Here is a 9,619-nt window from a genome sequence, read left to right on the forward strand (position 1 = left end):
TGATATAGAAAGTGAAGTGTATGTATATGAGGAATCCAACCTAAACGTGACAAACACTTCAGTTAGGAAAGAGCTAGCGGAGTGGGCGGTCAAATTTAAGATTTCCACCGTTGCAACTAGTAGTCTGTTAGGAATTCTAGAAAAATATACTAGAGATATTCCAAAGGATGCACAAACTTTAAAGTGTACTCCTAAGATTTCACCCATAGAGAAAATGGGAACAGGAGAGTATATTCACTACGGCATAGAAGACTCCCTGACAGATTTTTTATTGAGGAAATCATTTGATTCCACCGAAATTCACCTCAACATTAATATTGATGGCCTTCCACTCGCAAAAAGTTCTAATTTGCGAGCTTGGCCTATTTTAATAAACGTAAATGGGGAACCAGTTGTCATGGTTGTGGGAGCAAATTGCGGAAATAGTAAGGCACTCTGCCCGAACTGTTGTACTTATTAGAACATGGTTTAAACTTCAATGGTAAACATTTTTCAATTTATTACCGGTCGTTTATTTGTGATGCCCCGGCAAGATCCTATGTATTGGATGTTAAAGGACACACTGGCTTTTTTTGTTGCATAACATGTTTTGGGTGCAGATCTGTTGAGGCGAATCTGTTGGACATCGGATAATTTTCCGTAGTGAAATCTATCCGAATAGAACAGATACAGATTTTCGCTCACGAAGTAATGTAAATCATCATAAAATATTGGACCAAATAGCTATTGAAAAGTTACCAATCGACATTGTGAAGTCATTTCCATATGACTATATGCATGTGGTGTGTTTAGGTGTCATGAAAAGCTTACTTCTTGACTGGATTAGGCACAAAAATAGATTGTACTCTTTAAAACCAGCCCAAATTAATTCATTAAATTCTAAAATACTATTTTTAAGTAACCAGGTTCCCAAAGAATTTGCTAGACATCCACGTACCCTACAAGAAATTGAGAGGTTTAAGGCTACAGAACTAAGACAGTTTCTATTATATACCGGAATTGTTTTACTAGCTGATATTTTAGACGCTGAAAGGTACAATCACTTTTTATACTCTCGCAACAAAGTTGCTAAGGAGAGTATAATAGTTTTGTTCACATAACGGTTGTTTGTAAGTCCTAAAACTAAAAGAGTCAGATATAGGGTTATATATACCAATGTGATCAGGGTGACGAGTAGAGTTAAAATCCGGATGTCTGTCTGTCCGTCCGTCCGTCCGTGCAAGCTGTAACTTGAGTAAAAATTGAGATATCATGATGAAACTTGGTAGATGGGCAAAATCGGCCCACTGCCACGCCCACAAATTGGCGGAAGCCGAAAACCTATAAAGTGTCATAACTAAGCCATAAATAAAGATATTAAAGTGAAATTTGACACAAGGGATCGCATTACGGAGGGGCATATTCGGACATAATGTGTTTGGAAAAGTGGGCGTGGCCCCGCCCCCTACTAAGTTTTTTGTACATATCTCGGAAACTAACATAGCTATGTCAACCAAACTCTATGGAGTTGTTTCCTTCAGGCATTTCCATATACAGTTCAAAAATGGAAGAAATCGAATAATAACCACGCCCACCTCCCATACAAAGGTTATGTTGAAAATCACTAAAAGTGCGTTAACAAAAAACGTCAGAAACACTAAATTTTACGGAATAAATGCCAGAAGGAAGCTGCACCCAGGCTTTTTTTAAAAATTGAAAAGGGCGTGGCGTCGCCCACTTATGGACCAAAACCCATATCTCGGGAACTACTAGACCGATTTCAATGAAATTCGGCATATAATATTTTCTTAACACCCTGATGACATGTACGAAATATGGGCGAAATCGGTTAATAACCACGCCTTCTTCCAATATAACGCTATTGTGAATTCCATCTGATGCCTTCTCTGTATAATATATAGTACATTAGGAACCAATGATGATAGCGGAATAAAACTTTACAAAAATACGGTATTTGAAAAATATGTAAATGACGTATAATGAAATCTCGATTATCATGCGAGAGTATAAAATATTCGGTGACACCCGAACTTAGCCCTTCCTTACTTGTTGCTACTTAGTTTGGGTATGCGAATTTTATTAAATGAAACCTCTTCCATCGAAAATAATGAGTGTGCGAAAATTCTTTTAAGTGAATTCGCTAAAAACATTTCTAGACTTTATGACGATTCATTCTTAACTTTTAACTTCCACTGTCTTATTCATTTACATTCTGATGCATTAAATTATGGAGGATTAGAATCTATTAGTGCATTTAAGTTCGAGATCTTTTTGTCCAAGCTTAAACGTAAATGTAATAGTAAAACTCATAATGCTGCCCAAATTTATAATCGTTTAGTTGAGGAAAGTTTGTTCAGTAATGATAATTTTGAGGTTGCAAATGTAAAGCAAAATCAGCCAATGAAATCAATAAATACAAATTCATTTTATTTATCCTTAAAAATGCCAGATAATTTTTACAACATAAAAAATAAGATTTTTAAAGTCATAAATTTTTCACAGGAAAATGGTGTATCAAAAATTTCATCCGTGGAAGTTATCAATTTGAATGACTTCTTTATTACACCAATAAAATCATCAAACTTTAATATAAGATATTGCAACTGCTGTACAATTTTCAAGTTGCGTCTATCAGCATTTAGCGGAAGAAATATCACAAAAAATGATCTTGCTTAGTAATTTTGAATGTAGTCAATATGTATTTATTCCTCTTATTCACAATTAGATGGATTTCAATAGCTCGAAAATATCGATTGGATGTGAGCAAACCACTAAATCAAGTAAGTAGTTAATACAATATCTTTTTTTTTAAATTGGTTATAACATTTTAATTAAATCGTAGATTTTGACGACTTAAGTAGCAAACTGGATAGTCTGGATAAGAAGGTAGAAGATTTGTTAAAAGGTACATACATATACTTATATAGTTATTGTACATATGCATATGATAATTTCGATAACTTCAGAACATCATACAACTCAAAAGCTTCTGAAGAGAGTATTGGAAGAAGTTAAATCGACCTCACATAATGCTACAAAAAGAAATAAATAAAATTTTGCCACAAAAACCTTTTGCAGAAGCGCATGATTTCGCTACTTTTGAAGACAAAATTCAATCTTCCGAAACAAAATTTAACGATTTGGTAAATTCTCATTTAAATTATTATATCAATAGTTTGTCTATATATTTTTATAGGTGGCTGAATTGCAAATGATAATAGCATCCAATTCGAACAAATTTGTTAAAATGGCTTGGCGAAAAGTTTTTACGGACGATGTTGCCCAGATATACTCCTTGAAAGGAACGAAGACGAAAAAACCGGCAAGAGCACTTAATGTGACGATAGCATTAAGGCGTAATATTTATTTTATTGCTTTATTCTTATTTGTATTTTTTTTTTCTATTATAGAGGCATACCATCAAAAATTCCCTACCGCTGCCACGGATATGGAATTCGATCGGACTACATTGAATTTTTTCCAACACGCCAGCAACAGAATAAAAAAAATAATTGAATACGAAAAGAAAAAGAATATGTCATCGGTAATCGTAGATTAATTAGTTCTTATATTATTGCGCGACAATTTTATTTTAATCTTGTAAGTTGTAATTGGATTATCTTAAGTTTTGCACTGAAATTAACTTTTTCGTTTGTTTCCTTATCTTAAGAATATACATTATTTTCGATAATTTAAATTAAAAAATGAATTTTTGTTACGTTACCATGTTATTTATTGTTTAATAAAATTTATGTATATATGTGTATGTACTGCGTACAATATACCTCTATAAATTCTTATATAAATAAAAAATAATTTCAAAACTTAATTTCAACCAGTTCTTATTTTTAAATCAGTGGCAACTTCAATTAATATAATTGGAATTCGTTCCATTCCTCTCGTTTCATATTTGAGAAAATGTTTGAGATTTTGACAGTCTCAAATTGAGAACAAAGGAAAATTTCATATTAAAAATGTGCCTTTTTGTTTGAGAATGGCTTTGTTTTCAAATTGAAATGCATCTCAATTTGAGAGTCAACAAAAATGTTCATTGGGTGGCAAGCATTGGTAAAAGGTTTCACACCTTAAGTTAGCAGACCCCAACTGCAACACTTCCGCTCAAATAGACATTCTATTAGGCGGCGAACTCATACCACAAATCATACTCGAAGGTGTTGAGAAAATTTCGAAAACACTTCTGACTCAAAACATCACTTTCGGTTGGATACTAAGTGGACTGGTTGCGGAGCCAGGCAAAAAAACCACAAAGGTAAAAGTTGTCTTTAATGCATCAAAATCCTCAAGTTCGGGGAATATCCTAAATGACATTTTATTTACGTGACCCACGCTTTAGCTTAGATTTAATGCTCCTCATATTAAAGTGGCGTATATACAAATACGTTTTCAATGGAGATGTCGAAAAATTGTATCGACAAATAGTTGTACATAGAGATGATCAAGATTTTCAGTGAATTATCTTCCGAAAATCTCCCAATAGTCCACTAAGCGACTTTAAATTAAAAACAGTTACTTTTGGCGAAAACTGTGCCCATACCTAGCCATTCGCACACTCCACGAACTGACAGAAGACACAAAGTCAAAATTTCCTCTGGCAACACAAGTGTTGAAAACACAAACGTATGTAGACGATGTTCTGCCTGGAAGCCACAGTCTCCCACAGGCATAATAGTCACTAGCACAAGTAACACAGGCTCTTAATACAGCAGGGTTTTTGTAAAAAAAATATCAGCGAACCACCCTAATATTTTAAAGGACATACCTAAAGAAACTTTATTATACACTAATTTTCCTTAAATTCGAAAAGGAAAGCACAACGAAAACGTTGGGGATACGAGTACAATGGAATACAATATCTGATCAGTTTTCATACACTACTGTGTCAATATCCGCACTATCCGCTATAAAAAAGAGGCAAATTTAATCCTCGGTAACAAAACTTTTCGACCCCGCAGGATGGCTTTGCAAATTTTGATACGAGCGAAAGTTCGAATACAAGAATTATCCCTAGACGGAACTGATTGGGACGAACAAGTGAAACCACTTCGTTTATAAAAGTGGTCCCAGTATTCCCGCACGTCGCCAGTGTTGACAATCTGTCCGATCTAGGTACAAGAGGGTGCAAACCCTGCCACCACCACTCTTTGATGGAATGGTCTCTGGTGATTAATAAAATCTCCCGATTCTTGCCCACGGTCGCTCATGCGCAACACAATTGCCTCAGATGGTCGAAAAATCGACTCTTTTCACACCACGTTGGATGACACTGCCATCTTTGAGCCATTTTCATCATACCCCCGAGCACTCAGGGTAAAGCGACTGAAAATTAAAGTGAAGGGAGAACCCACGCTGCACTCCCAAGGCGATCCATTGACGCACCTAGACCTAGAAAAGGCAAAGGCCGCTCTTATCACTTATACTCAGTCGCGCCGATTGACAAAAAGAGCTCAGTCTTAGTACTAAATCCAGTTCTGGATACGAAAGGTCTGGTTCGTGCCAATGGTCGGCTTGCCAACTCAAGCCTGACATATAACGAACGCCATTCTCTAATAATACCAGAGAAGTCTATATTCCCCGATTTAAGTCTCAAATAAGAAAGTGCATTTTCATGTGCAAGATCTGCACTATTCATAAACAGAAGATGAGTACGCAGATTATGGCAGCACTTTTACTGGAACGCTGCAACTTTGCTCTGCCTTTCACTATTACAGGTGTCGATTTTGCTGAGCCTTTTCATATACAGGCGTCCATGCTAAGATCTCCCACACTAATGAAAGGATACGGGGCTGTCTTTATCTGTTTTATGGCAAAAGCAGTGCACCTCGAGCTACATATGTACTAATATGACAAAAGAGGCTTTCCTCGCTTCGTCGGACGTCGCGGTTTTCCGTCCGAATTCATGAGCGACAATGGAAAACCTTTATCGAGGCTCAAAGAGCCACAAAAAAACAGTTTGTGGACTTTATTAAGCAAGTCTTCCTTGAGATTGTACAAAAGTACGCTCCCCAAGGTATTAATTGGCAATTTATTCCCCCAAGAGCTCCTCATATGGGTGGTTTATGGGAATCAGCTGTAAAAAGCTTGAAATCCCACTTAAAAGAAAAGAAACTGGAAACTAGTAGTTTAATTACTAGGAATCTAGGCACTTTCTCAAAGGAGCCCCATTCTGGCCATACCTGAGCCAGGCGTGGAGTCGCTACCCTTATTAAATCGATTTAAAGGACCTCTACAAGAGGCGTCGATGAAAAGCATCAAAAAGTGCGCCTATGCTTGTAGATTGTGTACGTATTAACGATGGTTATCGCCCCGTGTCGACCTGGTCGCACAGAAAAGCTCCATTAAGGCTCAGACGGTTGTATCCGGGTAAATGATCTCCGTACTCAAAACGGAATACTAACCAGACCGTTTGTTAAGGGGTCAGTAAGGTAATCTGGCATGTTTTTTGACTTTGTTTTTCATAGAAATTTTTAATCTACAATAGAAATTTTTTCACATATCATGAGGTATATCGTGGAGAGTATAAACAAATTTTTTCGGAATTTTTTGATGACATCTGTCGGAGAAACGGCTGGGTGAATGAGATACATTTTTTTTCTGACGGATACGATTTCTCATGTTTGGATCATCTGAAACCCAAAAACCCAATTTATTCTTAGGAAGTACGTGAATGGTTATCGTCCCTATTAGAATCATAAAAAAATGTTGATAAATAAAAAATTTGATATTTTTTTTTATTTATCTCAATTTTTTTTACATAAATTTTATCATAACATTGTCAATGTGAATTTAGTAGGGACGATAACCAGGCGTTTTGTGAACGTTAAAAAAAATTAAGCAAATCGGTTAAATAGTTCAACCGGAATCATGTCTGCCAGTTTAAAAAAGTGTGTTTTGAGAAAAACGCGTGGAAAGTTTGAGTTGTGCACTCCTACTGCTCCTGAACGTCAAGCGGTATTATTATTTTTAGCCCTTTATCGAAACCTTCCAATGGTAAAGTTGGTTTCTACATTAATTCTTCTAATTTTGAAAAAAGATTACCCTACTGACCAATTAAATTATGCTTTCTACCAACCGCGGATAGTAGCGAAAATGCGATATTAAACGATGCAACCATAATACCGAAATACAAATGAAAACCAGTTCAAATAAATCGATAAACCGCAACCGGCAACAAACCGTTAAAAAATAACAATAAAAAAGAATTACAGAAATGGTCGGGTACCACATAACGTGGCACAATCGCCCATTCTATTTGTATACTACCATGTATTTATATTTAAATACCTACCATACCAACACCAACTGTTCGGTCGGCTCTCAATTCCTACGTCCCGCCCAACTAATGCTACTGCATCGATCACCGCTTCTGGTAGTGGCTCACGGGCAGCCCCATCAACGCCATCCGCGCAAGCTGAACCGCGTAGCATCAGATGCCCTCTTTGTCGCCGGAAACACCGGCTGCAGCTACCGGAATGACTAAATGAGATAAGCTTCCCCCTAAAGCCACTCCATCAACACAGCCAAACACAAAGTCACGTCACTGCCAACACTCCAATACACCACACACACAAACCAACATACCAACAGGACCCACACAACAACACCACCCACACGCGAGGCACCTTTCATCCACACAACAAAGGGTAAAAAAAGGGTCATCATCTTAACACTTCGGTTCTGTCGAATTTGCACACCGATCTACACTTTTTCGCCGCCGCTGCCCACCGTTTACGCTAGAGATTTCCGTAATTACTAGAGCAAATTTATATTGCAAAGTAAATTCGAGCCTATTGTAAAGTAGAAACCGGATGTTTTACTTTAAAGTAAATCAAGTTGGCAAAGTGGTAAGTGGACAGAATGAAACGGGTAAGGGTATAAACAAGCGCTATAAATCAATAACTTAACAAGCCAGAAACATTAAACTACATCACCGAAGTGGTATGAGAGAGCTTTATGGGAGCTGGTGAAAAAATTGGACGATGGGCGTGGCACCGCCCACTTTTTGGTGAAATACCATATCTAGAGACCCGTTCAAACAGATTTTGACAAAATTTAGTGCGTGGAATTCTTTTTACATTCTTATGTCACATTGTTAAAATGGATGAAATTATAATATAAATTCCACTTGAATCGTTCAGTTTCCAGTACAAAACTCAAGAAGCCATTAATGTAGCGGGATACAACTTAGCATAAACATGGGTCTTTAGTATGTGTCACCTTACGACTAAAATTGCTTAAATCCAATAAAAACTGTTCAAGCATTTTCGAATTTCGAGTTGACTTTGTACCGCATATATCAACCAATATGTGAGTTATCCTAATGAAAATAAGAGAGCGTGTTTCATTAACAGTGTATCTTTGTGTCTGAAAAAAATAAATTTGAGCTATTAATAATTAATATCAGGATTTTCGAACATACGGATGACTGTTTTTACACTGGTTTAGATTCTTGCAAGTTGAAAGAATATAAAATGTTCGGTTGCACCCGAACTTAACGCATCCTTACTTGTTTATTAATAAGTTTAGTCATTTGTGGAAAATAGTATTTTTTCAATATCTGGTCTTTATTTCCTTTACCATTGCGGTGGGCCCTTTTGTGTTCTGGCTCTATTATTTTAAATTTAACATCTTTATCTGCGATATCGGTAGCTGCTTTCTATGTTATCCTGATACGAAATTGTGAGAAATTTTTTTGATATACTTGCTGTAATAATGAAATGTATATATTTCTCTTGGATTTTAATTTCATTGATTATGTTTCGCTTTTCAAGATTTTACTTAGGTTATTATAATTTTTTCCTTTCCTTCCATAAACATAATTTTATTTTTGAATACGTTGAATAGAGCTTCGCTGTGAAAAATGAACTTTGAGACATCCTCTCCTGCGCTATGTCGTGAATTTTCATCTGTGAATGTTAGCGTATTAACTTCTACTGGCAGCCGTGATAATAAATCGGCGATTAAGTTTGTTTTTTCTGGGTTAAGCCTAGTATCCAGTTCTCAAGAAATGTAAAAATCTCATATAAAAAACGCTTAAGGGGGTATTCTACTCTAGAATTTTGAAAAATTCGATTTTTTTTCATATATTTAAAGTTTAGACCCTTAAGAACATATCCTCCAAAGGATTTTTTAAAATTAAAATTATTTTAAGAGCTGCAGTTACTTTAGTGACGCAGTATCTAGCCCGGTTCGGCCGTATCGAATTTTTTAAACGCATTTTTCTCGAAACTACTTTTTTCCACACGGTACCGGCATTATCTCAAGTTCTATACAATCGATTTACTTGAAATTTTGTGTGAACCTTCATTATATAATCCTTTATCGTTCCTACCAGCATCGTGTCAAAAGTTTTGTTTTTAATATTTTAAAAAAATTTAGGAATTTCAAAAAAAAGCGTAAAAAATGATTTTTATTTTCGGGCAGTCGCCATTTTTCAAAAAAAAAAAATTTTCTTGTTCCCTGAAATAGGGACTATAACAGCATCCTTACTGATTAAGAATTTCTTATGATTTTTTTTTTCAGACCACCTGGAGAGTCAGGATCAATGTCAGCAGGATGCGCCATTTTTTTTACACCTGTCTCTCTCCCCCCTCTAATTATT

This window comes from Bactrocera neohumeralis, unplaced genomic scaffold (assembly GCF_024586455.1).
Source record: "Bactrocera neohumeralis isolate Rockhampton unplaced genomic scaffold, APGP_CSIRO_Bneo_wtdbg2-racon-allhic-juicebox.fasta_v2 cluster09, whole genome shotgun sequence".
In the NCBI taxonomy this organism is placed as follows: Eukaryota; Metazoa; Arthropoda; class Insecta; order Diptera; family Tephritidae; genus Bactrocera; species Bactrocera neohumeralis.